Consider the following 15,363-nt stretch of genomic DNA (forward strand, 5'->3'; position numbering starts at 1 on the left):
TGTTTATTTATATTATCTTAGAACATTTTTTTGAAGTAAAAAAATATTTTAAAAAAGATATAAATTATAGTTTTTTAAAAAAATATAATACTTTTACTTTTATTATTAAAATTTTATCAAAACACAATAAAAAAATTATTAAAAAAAATATTTTTCTAACTTAATATTTGACACTCAAACAAGCACTTCATCAACAATATTATGACACCTATACAGTGAAAACTTGAGGGGAAATAATAATATAAAAATGAAATAATTAAATGGTAATCAGTGGCTAAAAGAAAGGGGTTGAATCTTAGTTTTTTTTTTGCAGAATATTACTTTTACTTTTTTAATAAGACTTCGGGAGATATTTTCACTTTTGTCTCGTGATGAGTTGAGAGACATATTTTTTAATTTTGTCTCCTAAGTACCAGAAACAGAAAAAAGCATAGAAGAAAAAATGACACCAGATATATCCTGATTCAGCTACTAGGTGCAATGTAGCCTACATCCAGTCTCCATCACAATAATGATAAAATTTTGCTATCTTTTTCAAGATTACAAACACCAATTCTTCCCTATGATCTACCTAATCCTATCAAGGACAAATTCAAATTCTAACCCAATCCAAAAGAATTCCCACAGGATCATGACACAAAACAGAAAGATGTACAAAGCAAACCTGAGACATCTTATGGCTTTTTCTCTAATTTTGCTCACTGCTATTTTTCTCTCATTGACTTTTTCTTACAAACCTTACCATGTTTGTCTTTTTTACCATGAGACTCAGACAGACAAAACTAAAAAAAAGAAATACTATATGAACAACATGAAGGAGAAGAACTCTAATAGCTTGGGTAGCTATGAGAGTGAACTCTGTGCTTTTTACTTACTCTCATTGTCTCAACCCTTGGCCATTCACCCTTAATATAGAGGGGTGAAGCTTCCAAAGTTGAAACTGGTTCAGCCTTCACAGCATCTTCTTCTCCAACATCAGAGTACCAGCGGCTTCAACAAAGAGGAGAAAGAGAGAGCGCCGAATCTGTTGCATGCATGTCACCAGATCCCTCTCATCCTTTTTCTTCTAACTTCTTCAATCTAGGCCATTGAACTTGACTTTGACCCCAAGTTTTGATTCTGATTGTTGATGTGGTTCTGACCCATGTAGGCTTCACGTTCTTCATGGTTACCTCTTTCATGCATGAGACCTTGAAGCTTTCTTATTTGATCTTCGGTGAAGCACAAATGATGAAATAAACTTTTTTATGTGCTTTGACCGAGAGAATAGCTACGGTTTGTAGCCTTCTTTTCTTCACTTTGATTTGGCAAAAACTTTTTTGCCTTTCTTCAAAATCTTATCTCTGAACCTTCCATTTTCTTCTTTCTTTTTCTTGGATGAACACAAGATGTGACCGAAGAAAGAGAGAGGAGAGAAAAGAGAGAAACTTTCGATGGAAGCTTTTAATGAAATTAAATCAAATTGAATTTCAAGTTCCAATTACCAAGAGATGGAGTAACCGAAATTTGCTTTGAGAACCTTGGGTTTCTTTCTTTGATTCATCAATTTTAGTCCATGGGCTTGTGATTTGGACTTGTCTATTCTTCTTTAGTCTCAAGGTTCTGCCACTTTGTGAAATAACTTTTGCACAGGACTGAATTTATTTAATGATTAAGTTGGGCTTGTTTAACCTGGGCCACTATGAAAATTAAGTTGCTTTCCTGCACACTCACTAAATTCATCAAACAAACAATTGGAAACAATTTATTAAATACTTTTTAATAATATTTGTTTATCATATTAATTTAATATAAGTTTTTCAAACTCAACAATCTCTCCCTTGATGACAAACATTTTTAAAATTGAATTGAAAATATTAAGATAGAGTACTTCCCTTTGAAGATTCACAGATTTCTCTCCCATTCTTATGTTCAATAAACTCCCCCTTAATGTGTGCCTGATTAACCAAACATTTATAGAAGCATTGCCTGTATATATACTCCAAAAAGTTTTTAAAGGATGATTAAAATTTCAAAAATTGGAGCTTTTTAATACAGAGCCATTTTTCCACAAGTCAAAGCATACAGAACTATTTAAGAACAAGGGTTAATGACGCTCCATAAGCCAGACAGTCCGTATACATTTGAGCAAAAAATATTTTTGTCAAAACAATCAAAGCTCAAAACTGAAATCAATCCATTAAAATAGAGTGCTCAAAACAGAGCAAAATCAGAGCATTAATAAGAGCCAATAACAGAGCAGTAAAAAATAGAGCATCAATAATAAAAACAGAACATCAATAGTGAAATAGAAAACTGTTTCAATTCAGTCCCTTTTCTCCCCCTTTTATCATCAAGGAGGGACACCTGCAAGTAAAATAGATCAAACAATGTAGTCCAAAATGATAAGTCATGCTTAACAGGGAAGTAGTGCCAAAGTTAAGTTAGTTACAGTCTTCCAACATAAACTAAAGTGCAATATATAAATGAAAATAGTTTCATCAGAGAGAGCAAAATAAGGAGCAATCAGTGTCAGCAGCAGAGAGCAAACTAGGCATCAGAGGTCTCTTCATCAGATTCCAGAACATCATCTTCTTTCTCAGAAGAAGCCATGTCCTCATCAACTGAATCCAAATACTTTAAGAGCAAGTTTACCCGTTCATGAGATTTTAGCCAAGCCTTTTCATTTTGCAATGCAAGCTTTTTAGCTTTTTTGTTGAATTTCACCATTTGCTTGGACATGGTAGCAAATTCCAAGAGAACATCTTTAACCATTCTAGAGAAGAGATATTTGTAGGAATCAGATGTTCTAGCAACAGAGGGAGATAGAAGACTTTCATCCTCACTTTCAGACACAACTGAAGCCTTAGTGTCTTTTGCCTTTTTACCTTTAGCTTGGTCCGGTATACCACCACTTTTGATTGTGGATACTTTGTTCTCCACAGGCTCATTAATTAAATCAACATTAAAATACTCAAACAAACAAGTAAAAAACATACAATAGGACAAGGTACTCTTTTTATCACTTATTACACAATTTCACATATGACGAATCATGGCGGGCTGGCGGGCTAAGCCCGCCAAAGCTCCTCTTTTTTTTTTACTATTAACTACTAAGTAATATATATAATTTCACAGCCATATTAATAAATTTATAATTTCTAATGGCATAAAAAATTATATTTTTTATATTCACAAACATTAAAGTCTTTGTAATTATAAATATCTAATAAATATATTTATAAAACATTAAAGTCTTTGTAATTATAAATATCTAATAAATATAATTATAAACCAAATTTTCATTCAAAATATAAGTATAAATATTCTCTCCAAAGCAAAATAAACATAATCCAAAACATAATTATAAATATTGTCTCAAAAATAACATAAACATAATTCAAAACACTCAATTTTTATCTTCATACTCTTGTAAGTTAGGTTGGGGGAAGTTAGGTTTTAGGAAAAAAATTGCAAAAATACCCCCTCACTAAAAAAAACCTTAGCTCGGCAGGGAAGCCCGCCCCGCCCCGCCAAAGCCCGCCAAAACCCGCGGTTTAAGCGGTGCAGGTTAGGCGGGCTTTTGCTATTTGGCGGTCCCGATTTTCCAGTCCAGCCCGCCTTTTTTGGCGGGTTACGCGGGCCGGCCTGGCGAGTTTAGGCCCGTTTGCCACCCTTAGATAGCATAGAGTATGAAAGTATTATAGACAGTTACTCTCTTGTATGACCCGCTCTGTGGTGTGATAACATGAGTGATGATACGGTGCAGAAGAGCCCTAACAGGTCCTAGGGCTTTGTGTGTAGGAGTAGTACCATCCATAAAAGAGAAGTTTTCACATATACGAGCTAGGGCAACTTAATGGAAAATTCCAACATGATTATCCCACTTTCCAGACATATATGCCTTGACCCTTGTATCATCATACCCCAGGACAACACTTAGGGTTTCAGTACTCAAGGTAAAATTGTGTTTTTGACAAAATAATGGATCTCGCCTTTATGAAGAATCATATTTGCATAAAATTCACACACCAAGTTTGGGTAAACTGGTTTTCAAATTTTGAAAATAGGAGACCATTTCAAATCATGAAAGTTTGATTTAAAGTAAATTCCTTTCTCAGATAAGGCTTTAAGATCAACAACAAAAGATGCACAGAAATTGCGATTTGCGAGAACTTGAGTGTGAAACTCATAAGCCGCACAAGATATAAAACGATAGAGATCAAAATGAGAATGAGATTTACCATATTTCTGTTTGAATTCCAGAGAATCAAGGTTAGGGGACTCCCTTGTGTCATGAAAAACAGAGCATTTTGGTCCTCGATAAGGATGTTGAGAAAGAGCCGAATGGCCAGTGGGATGAGGAGTGGACCGGCGAGGAGGAATAAAAGAGTAAGAGGAGGGGCTTCCCCATCATGCATGGGTTTCTTACCTTTTGCTCTTTTATTATGGGAAGAGGTAGTCTTCTTACAAGCCGAAGAACTCTTTTGATGAATGACCTTCCTTACCATGGATTCTGATGAATGGGATGAACGAGAAGAAGAAGAATGGGAATGTATATGTATGTGAGTGTGTGACTGTGGTTGCTTGGGGAGAGACTGGTTTTTGGAAGAAAAGTATGCTCCGGTGCTTCTTCTAGTGGCTATCTTCTTTCTCATTTGAAGAAAAAATGGAAGAAGGAAAGATAGAGAATGACGAAGAGGAGAAGTGGTGGAAAGAGATTAGGAGTGAATAACCACCATTAATGCATAGTAGAAACTTTCTCTTTTAAAACAAATGCAATTAATGAAACAGTTTTCAAAACAAATTTATTTAAATTTTAAAAACATGGTAACCGAAAAGACTAGTCATGAGTGAAAGGATATAACTGACATGACTAAGAATGGAATGAAGAGACTGCTCATGGAGATTTTAAAATCAAAAGAAATTTAAACAATAAAAAATTTATGATTTATAATAATGAGTCCATATCATATGAACAAGATTTGTCTTACATAGGCCCAAAAGGTGGTTAGTGCAAGCTTCAGCCCATTTCTCCATTTTACAAACTAGAAGTTTCTAGGCTTTGTACAAGTCTTCCTTTGAAGATTTCATCACTTGTCCAGTTTTGTCTCTGATGAGCGGATAATTCATACGCTTTTTGGCATTGTTTTTAGGTAGTTTTTAGTAGGATCTAGCTAAATTTAGGGATGTTTTCATTAGTTTTTATGCTAAATTCACATTTCTGGACTTTACTATGAGTTTATGTGTTTTTCTATAATTTCAGGTAATTTCTAGCTGGAATTGAGGGACCTGATCAAAACTCTGATAGAAGGCTGACAAAGGACTGCTGATGCTGTTGGATTCTGACCTCCCTGCACTCAAAATGGATTTTCTGGAGCTACATAACTCCAAATGGCACAATCTAAACGGCGTTAGAAAGTAGACATCCAGAGCTTTCCAGAAATATATAATAGTTTATACTTTATTCGAGATTAGATGACGCAAATTGGCACTCAACGCCAGTTCCATGATGCATTCTGGAGTCAAAAGCCAGAAACACGTCATAAACCAGAGTTGAATACCAAAAACACGTTACAACTTAGCGTTCAACTCCAAAAGAAGCCTCTGCACGTGTAAAGCTCAATCTCAGCCCAAGCACACACCAAGTGGGCCCCAGAAGTAGATTTCTGCATTAATTACCTATTTCTGTAAACCCTAGTAGCTAATCTAGTATAAATAAGACATTTTATTATTGTATTAGACATCTTGGATTGTATTTTTGATCCTGTGATCACATTTTGGGGGCTGGCCATTCGGCCATGCCTGGACCTTCATCACTTATGTATTTTCAACGGTGGAGTCTATACACATACACCATAGATTAAGGGGTGTGGAGCTCTGCTGTACCTCGAGTTTCAATGCAATTACTACTATTTTCTATTCAATTCAGTCTATTCCTGTTCTAAGATATTCGTTGCACTTCACCATGATGAATGTGATGATTCGTGACACTCATCATCATTCTCACCTATGAACGCGTGACTGACAACTACCTCCGTTCTACCTTAGACCGAGCGCATATCTCTTGGATTCCTTAATCAAAATCTTTGTGGTATAAACTAGAATTGATGGCAGCATTGATGAGAATCCAGAAAGTCTAAACCTTGTCTGTGATATTCCGAGTAGGATTCAAGGATTGAATAACTGTGACGAGCTTCAAACTCGCGATTGTTGGGCGTGATGACAAACGCAAAAGAATCAATAGATTCTATTCCGACATGATCAAGAACCGACAGATGATTAGCCGTGCCGGGATAGAACATTTGGACCTTTTTCACTGAGAGAATGGGATGTAGCCGTTGACAACGGTGATGCCCTACATACAGCTTGCCATGGAAAGGAGTAAGAAAGATTGAAAGTATGAAAGCAGTATGTTGCAGAGATCCAAAAGGAACACAGCATCTCCATATACTTATCTGAAATTCTTACCAATGATTTACATAAGTATTTCTATCTTTATTTTCTATTTATTTATTATTATTATTCGAAAACTCCATAACCATTTATTATTCGCCTAACTGAGATCTACAAGATGACCATAGCTTACTTCATACCAACAATCTCCGTGGGATCGACCCTTACTCACGTAAGGTTTATTACTTGGACGACCCAGTACACTTGCTGGTTAGTTGTGCGAAGTTGTGAAGAAAGTGCTGAGTTAGTAGATGCGCATACCAAGTTGAATGCCATTGTTAGAGATCACAATTTCGTGCACCAAGTTTTTGGCGCCATTGTCGGGGATTGTTCGAGTATGGACAACTGATGGTTCATATTGTTGCTTAGATTAGGTAATTTTCTTTTTGTTTTATTTTCAAAAAAATTTCAAAAAAAAAATTTCCCTTTGTTTTCGAAAATTATTCTAAATTTTTAAGAATGAATTCTAGAGTTTCATGGTAACATGTTGAAGCCTGGCTGGCTATAAAGCCAGATCCAAATTCTTTTGGATTGAGGCTTCCACTTGTCAACATAAAAGGCATGTATATGGAGTTGGATGAAGTTTCAGCTATTGCATGCCTGATTTATATCTTAAAGCTGGCTGGCTATTAAGCCATGTCCAACCCTTGAATTGGAGCTTTAGTCTAACATTGAAAGATTCCTGGAATTCTTATTAAAAAATTTTTGAATTTCTTATTTTCTTTTTCCTATAAAATTTCGAAAAATAAAAGAAAATATACAAAAAACTTATAAAATCATAAAAACCAAAAATATTTTGTGATTCTTGTTTGAGTCTTGTGTTATGTTTTAAGTTTGGTGTCATTTGCATATTCATCTTGTTCTTGCATTTTTCGAAAAATCATGCATTCATAGTGTTTTTTATGATCTTCAAGTTGTTTTTGGTAAGTCCTCTTGTTTTATCTTGATATTTTCTTGTTCTATGTTTTTTGTTGTTTTCCATATGCCTTTTTGCATTCATAGTGTCTAAGCATTGAGAATTTCTAAGTTTGGTGTCTTGCATGTTTTTCTTTTTTTGAAAATTTTTCAAAAATAAGTCTTGATGTTCATCTTGATCTTCAAAGTGTTCTTGGTGTTCATCTTGACATTCATAGTGTTCTTGCATGCATCATGTATTTTGATTCATAATTTTCATGTTGTAAGTCATTTTTGTTGTTTTTCTCTCTCATCATTAAAAATTCAAAAATCAAAATAATATATCTTTTCCTTTTTTCTCTCATAAATTTCAAAAATTTGAGTTGACTTAGTCAAAAAAATTTTAAAACTTAACTATTTCTCATAAGTTAAGTCAAATTTTCAAATTTAAAAATCTTATCTTTTCAAAACTTTTTCAAAAATCAAATCTTTTTCATTTTTTCTTACTATTTTTCGAAAAAATTTAATTTGAATTTTAAAATCTTTTTCTTATCTTTAATTCATGATTTTCAAAAACTTTACTAACAATTAATGAGATTGATTCAAAAATTTGAAGTTTGTTACTTTCTTGTTAAGAAATGTTCAATCTTTAAATTCTAGAATCATATCTTTTAGTTTCTTGTTAGTCAAATAATCAAATTTTAATTTTAAAAAATCAATTCTTTTTCAAAATATCTTTTTCAAAATTTTATCTTTTTCAAAAATTTGATTTCAAAATATCTTCCAACTTCTTATCTTTTCAAAATTAAATTTCAAATATTTTTCAACTAACTAGTTGACTCTTTGTTTGTTTAACTATATCTTATCTTTTTCAAAACCACCTAACTAATTTTAGCTCTCTAATTTTCGAAAATTACCTCCCTCTTTTTTAAAATTCTTTTAATTAACTAATTGTTTTAAATTTTAATTTTAATTTTATTTCTTCTCTTAATTTTCGAAAATCACTAACCCTTTTTTAAAATTAATTTTTGAATTCTCTCCCTCTCATCTTCTTTTATTTATTTATTTATTTACTAACACTTTTCTTCATCTCAAGAATCTGAACCTATCTTCACTCTTGTGTTTGGATTATTACCTTTTCCTTCTTCTATTTCTTTCTTCTTCTACTAACATAAAGGAATCTCTCTACTATGGTAAAAAGGATCCCTATTATTATTTTCTGTTCCCTTCTTTTTTATATGAGCAGGAGCAGGGACAAGAATATTCTTGTTGAGGCAGATCCTGAACCTGAAAGGACTCTGAAGAGGAAACTAAGAGAAGCTAACAACAGTCCAGAGACAACCTTACAGAAATTTTCGAAAAGGAAGAGGAGATGGCAGCTGAAAATAATAATGCAAGGAGGATGCTTGGTGACTATACTACACCAACTTCCAAATTTGATGGAAGAAGCAATTCAATCCCTGCCATTGGAGCAAACAATTTTGAGCTGAAACCTCAACTAGTTGCTCTACTGCAACAGAACTGCAAGTTCCATGGACTTCCATCAGAAGATCCCTACCAATTTTTAACTGAGTTCTTGCATATCTGTGAGACTGTTAAGACTAATGGAGTAGATCCTGAAGTCTACAGGCTCATGCTTTCCCCTTTGCTGTAAGAGACAGAGCTAGAATATGGTTGGATTCACAACCTAAAGATAGCCTAGACTCCTGGGATAAGCTGGTCGTGGCCTTCTTGGCTAAGTTCTTTCCTCCTCAAAAGCTGAGCAAGCTTAGAGTGGATGTTCAGACTTTCAAATAAAAAGATGATGAATCCCTCTATGAAGCTTGGGAAAGATACAAGCAGATGACTAAAAGGTGTCCTTCTGACATGCTTTCAGAGTGGACCATTCTGGATATATTCTATTATGGTCTATCTGAGTTCTCCAAAATGTCATTGGACCATTCTGCAGGTGGATCCATTCACCTAAAGAAAACGTCTGCAGAAGCTCAAGAACTTATTGACATGGTTACAAATAACCAGTTCATGTACACTTCTGAGAGAAATTCCATGAACAATGGGACGCCTCAAAAGAAGGGAGTTCTTGAAATTGATGCTCTGAATGCCATATTGGCTTAGAACAAAATGTTGACTCAGTAAGTCAACATGATTTCTCAAAGTCTGAATGGATGGCAAAATGCATCCAACAGTACTAAAGAGGCATCTTCTGAAGAAGAAGCTTATGATCCTGAGAACCCTGCAATGGCAGAGGTAAATTACATGGGTGAACCTTAGGGAAACACCTATAATTTCTCCTGGAGAAATCATCCAAATTTCTCATGGAAGGATCAACAAAAGCCTCAACAAGGATTTAATAATGGTGGAAGAAATAGGCTCAGAAATAGCAAGCCTTATCCATCATCTTCTCAGCAACAGATAGAGAATTCTGAGCAGAGCACCTCTAACTTAGCAAACTTAGTCTCTGATCTGTCTAAGGCCACTTTAAGTTTCATGAGTGAAACAAGGTCCTCCATTAGAAATCTGGAGGCACAAGTGGGCCAGTTGAGTAAAAAAATCATTGAAACTCCTCCTAGTACTCTCCCAAGTGAAGAGAATCCAAAAAGAGAGTGCAAGGCCATTGACATAATCAACATGGCCGAACCTAGAGAGGAAGGAGAGGACGTGAATCCCAATGAGGAAGACCTCATGGGACGTCTCTCAAGCAAGAAGGAGTTCCCTATTGAGGACCTAAAGGAATCTGAGGCTTATAGAGACCATAGAGATTCCATTAAACCTCCTTTTGCCATTCATGAGCTCTGAAGACTATTCTTCCTCTGAAGAGGATGAAAATGTAAATGGAGAGCAAGTTGCTCAATATCTAGGAGCCATCATGAAGCTGAATGCCAAATTGTTTGGTAATGAGACTTGGGAAGGTGAACCTCCCTTGCTCATTAATGAACTAGATAAATGGATTCACCAAACTTTATCTCAAAAGAGACAAGATCCTGGCAAATTCTTAATAATCTTTACCATAGGCACCATGACCTTTGAGAAGGCTCTGTGTGACCTAGGGTCAGGCATAAATCTTATGCCACTCTCTGTAATGGAGAAGCTGGGGATCATTGAGGTACAGCCTGCCATATTCTCATTGTAAATGGCAGACAAGTCAGTAAGACAAGCTTATGGATTGGTAGAGGACATGTTAGTGAAGGTTAAAGGCCTTTACATCTCTGCTGATTTCATAATCTTAGACACTAGGAAGGAGGAGGATGAATGCATCATCCTTGGAAGACCTTTCCTAGCCACAGCAGGAGCTGTGATAGATGTTAACAGAGGAGAATTAGTCTTTCAATTGAATGGGGACTATCTTGTGTTTAAGATCCAAGGGTGTTCTTCTGTAACAATGGAGAGGAAGCATGAAAAGCTTCTCTCAGTGCAGAGTCAAACAAAGCCCCCACAATAAAATTCTGAGTTTGGTGTTGAGAGGCCACAGCCAAACTCTAAATTTGGTGTTGAATCCCCACATCCAAACTCTAAGTATGGTGTTGGGAGTCTACAACATTGACCTGATCACCTGTGAGACTCCATGAGAGCCCACTGTCAAGCTATTGACATTAAAGAAGTGCTTATTGGGAGGCAACCCAATTTTTATTTATCTAATTTTATTTTTCCCTTATTATTCTTTTATGTCTTATTAGGTTCATGATCATGTGGAGTCACAAAATAAATACTAAAATTAAAAACAGAATAAAAAATAGCAGAAGAAAAAGTACACCCTGGAGGAAGGGCTTACTGGCGTTTAAACACTAGTAAGGAGCATCTGGCTGGCGTTCAACGCCAGAACAGAGCATGGATCTGGTATTGAATGCCAGAAACAAGCAGCATCCTGGCGTTTAAATGCCAGGAATACACCCTGAGGAAAGCTGGCGCTGAACGCCAGAAACATGCTGCAAATGGGCGTTGAACGCCCAAAACAAGTATGAAGCTGGCATTCAACGCCAGAAACAAGCATCAATTTGGCGTTGAACGCCAGGATTGTATGCAAAGGGCATTTTACGTGCCTCATTAGTGCAGGGATGAAAATCCTTGACACCTCAGGATCTGTGGACCCCACAGGATCTGTGGACCCCACAGGATCCCCACCTACCTCAACTCACCTTCTCTCTTCTTCACCAATCACCTCAATCTCTCTTCCCCATCACCTCTTCACCACTCACATCCATCCATCCTTTCCCACCCAATCCCACCCATATGGCCAAAACATACCCATCTCTCCCTCTCCTCCATATCTTCTTCTTCTTCTATTCTTTCTTTTTTTGCTCGAGGGCGAGCAACATTCTAAGTTTGGTGTGGTAAAAGCATAGCTTTTTTGTTTTTCCATAACCATTGATGGCACCTAAGGCCAGAGAAACCTCAAGAAAGAGGAAAGGGAAGGCAATCGCTTCCACCTCTGAGTCATGGGAAATGGAAAAATTCATCTCAAGAGTCCACAACTCAGTAGTAAAGCATTTGACTGCACATCAAGAGAGCCACTCATGAACCTCAACAAGAGCATGAGGAATTCCCTCATCAAGAAATCCCTGAGATACCTCAGGGGATACATTTTCCTCCACACAATTATTGGGAGCAACTAAGGATAGGAGCACCAAAATCACTAGGGATCAAGCCACGAAGGCAAGGAAGAGACATAGAGGAGCTCAAAGTACTATTGGTCCTTCAAGAAGGCGCCACCCTCACTAAGGTGGACTCATTCCTTAACTTCCTTGTTCTTAATTCTCTGTTTTTCGATTTTATGCTATATGTTTGTCTATGTTTTATGTCTTTATTACATGATCATTAGTATTTAGTAACTATGTCTTAAGGCTATGAATAATTCCATGAATCCTTCACCTCTCTTAAATGAAAAATGTTTTTAATGTAAAAGAACAAGAAGTACAAGAGTTTCAAAATTGTCCTTGAAATTAGTTTAATTATATTGATGTGGTGACAATACTTTTTGTTTTCTAAATGAATGCTTGAACAGTGCATAGTTTTGATCTTGTTGTTTATGAATGTTAAAATTGTTGGCTCTTGAAAGAATGATGAACAAAGAGAAATGTTACTGATAATCTGAAAAATCATAAATTTGATTCTTGAAGCAAGAAAAAGCAGTGAATAGCAAAAGCTTGTGAAAAAAAAGTGGCGAGAAAAAAAATAAATAGAAAGAAAAAGAAAAAGCAAGCAGAAAAAGCCAATAGCCCTTAAAACCAAAAGGCAAGGGTAAAAAGGATCCAAGGCTTTGAGCATCAATGGATAGGAGGGCCCAAGGAAATAAAATCCAGGCCTAAGCGGCTAAATCAAGCTGTCCTTGACCATGTGCTTGTGGCATGCAAGTCCAAGTAAAAAGATTGAGACTGAGTGGTTAAAGTCGTGATCCAAAGTAAAAAGAGTGTGCTTAAGAACCATGGACACCTCTAACTTGAGACTTTAGCAAAGCTGAGTCACAATCTGAAAAGGTTCACCCAGTCATGTGTCTGTGGCATTTATGTATCCGGTGGTAATACTGGAAAACAAACTCATAAAAGTAGCTGTGTTCAAGAATCAACAAACTTAACTAGGAGAATCAATAACACTATCTAAAATTCTAAGTTCCTATAGATGCCAATCATTCTAAACTTCAAAGGATAAAATGGGATGCCAAAACTGTTCAGAAGCAAAAAGCTACAAGTCCCGCTCATCTAATTAGAACTAATATTCATTTATATTTTGAGATTTATAGTATATTCTCTTCTTTTTATCCTATTTGATTTTTAGTTGCATGGGGACAAGCAACAATTCAAGTTTGGGGTTGTGATGAGCGGATAATTTATACGCTTTTTGGCATTATTTTTAGGTAGATTTTAGTAGGATCTAGCTACTTTTAGGGATGCTTTCATTAGTTTTTATGCTAAATTCACATTTCTGGAATTTACTATGAGTTTGTTTGTTTTTTTGTGATTTCAGGTAATTTCTGGCTGGAATTGAGGGACCTGAGCAAAACTCTGATAGAAGGCTGACAAAGGATTGCTGATGCTGTTGGATTCTAACCTCCCTGCACTCGAAATGGATTTTCTGGAGCTACAGAACTCCAAATGGCGCCCTCTCAACGTTGTTGGAAAGTAGACATCCAGAGCTTTCCAGCAATATATAATAATCCATACTTTATTCGAGATTAGATGACGCAAACTGGCGCTCAACGCCAGTTCCATGCTGTATTTTGGAGTCAAACGCCAGAAACACGTCACGAACCAAAGTTGAACGCCAAAAACACGTTACAACTTGGCGTTCAACTCCAAAAGAAGTCTCTGCATGTGTAAAGCTCAAGCTCAGCCCAAGCACACACCAAGTAGGACCCAGAAGTGGATTTCTACATTAATTACCTATTTTTGTAAACCCTAGTAGCTAATCTAGTATAAATAAGACATTTTATTATTGTATTAGACATCTGATAAATCACTATTTTATGGTTTATCTTGTGCTCAATTGAGTAATTTTTATCAACTTTTTACCCACTTATTCATACTATTTGCATGGTTTTATATTTGCCTTCCTAATTATGTGCTTTGATTGAAAACATGCTTCTTTGGCTTTTATTTCCTTTTATTTAATCCTCTCTTATTACCATTAGATGCCTTGATATGTGTGTTAAGTGATTTCAGGAATTACAGGGCAGGAATGGCTTAGAGGATGGAAAGGAAGCATGCAAAAGTGGAAGGAATACAAGAAGTTGAAGGAACTGCAAAGCTGTCAGCCTGACCCTCTCGCACTAAAACGATCATAACTTGAGCTACAGAGGTTCAAATGATGCGGTTCCACTTGCGTTGGAAAGCTAACGTCCGGGGCTTCGATTTGATATATAATTCCATATAGTGTCCATACAGTTAAGCAACACGAACGCACGCTCCACGCGGACGCATCGCATCTGCGAATCTCATTCCGCGCGGACGCGTGGATGACGCCTCCGCGTCACTTTGCCGCGACCTGTACGGACCATATTTCACAATTAGCGATTTCTGGGCTGTTTCTGATCCAGTTTTCAGCCCGGAGAACACAAATTAGAGGCTATAAAGTGGGGGAAAGCATCCATTCATAATCATGCTTTCATTACTCACAATTTTAGGTTTTAGATGTAGTTTTTTAGTGAAGGAGGTTCTCTCCTCTCTCTTAGGTTTTAGGATTAGGATTTCTTTTCAATTCAGGATTATTTTATCTTCATCAGGTTCAATAATTTATGTTTCTCTTCTACTTTTATTTACTCTGATATTTTTATTTGTGTTTGATTGATGTTGCCCAATTGGCTTATGATATTGTCCATGTTAGAATTGACATTTTTATTTAATATAATTTGAGGTATTTCAAATTTATATGTTATAGATGTTTTGGCTTTATCCAAATTATTTTCATTCAAGTAGATTTTATTCCCTTTTGGCTTTGGTTAATTAATTGGTAACTCTTGAGTTGTCAAACTCATTGTTGACTGAAAATTGGGATCCTTCAAGAATTAATTCGAGTTCCAATAACTCTACCTTTCCCAAGGAAAGACTAGGACCTGAGGAATTAAAATCAATTCATCCACTTGACTTACCTTCATAGTTAGAGGTTGACTTAGTGGGAGAAAAATCCAATTCTCATCACAATTGATAAGGATAACTAGGATAGGAATTCCAGTTTCTCATACCTTGCTAAAAGTCTATTTTACAGTTATTTGTTTATTTTACTTGCCATTTAAATTACTTGTTCCTCATCTTCAAAACCCCAATTTACAATCTTCATAACCAATAATAAGAACATACCTCCCTGCAATTCCTTGAGAAGATGACCCGAGGTTTAAATACTTCGGTTATCAATTTATTTAGGGGTTTGTTACTTGTGACAACCAAACCGTTTGTAAGAAAGGTTGATTGCTTGGTTTAGTAACTATACTTACAACGAGAGTTTACCATAACTTCTAAACCATCAATCTTCAGTTCTTCAAAAATGGCGCCGTTGCCGGGGAATTGCAAACGTGTGCCTTATTATTGGTTATTGTAAATATTTTTC

This window comes from Arachis duranensis, unplaced genomic scaffold, assembly GCF_000817695.3.
Source record: "Arachis duranensis cultivar V14167 unplaced genomic scaffold, aradu.V14167.gnm2.J7QH unplaced_Scaffold_165934, whole genome shotgun sequence".
NCBI classification, from domain to species: Eukaryota; Viridiplantae; Streptophyta; class Magnoliopsida; order Fabales; family Fabaceae; genus Arachis; species Arachis duranensis.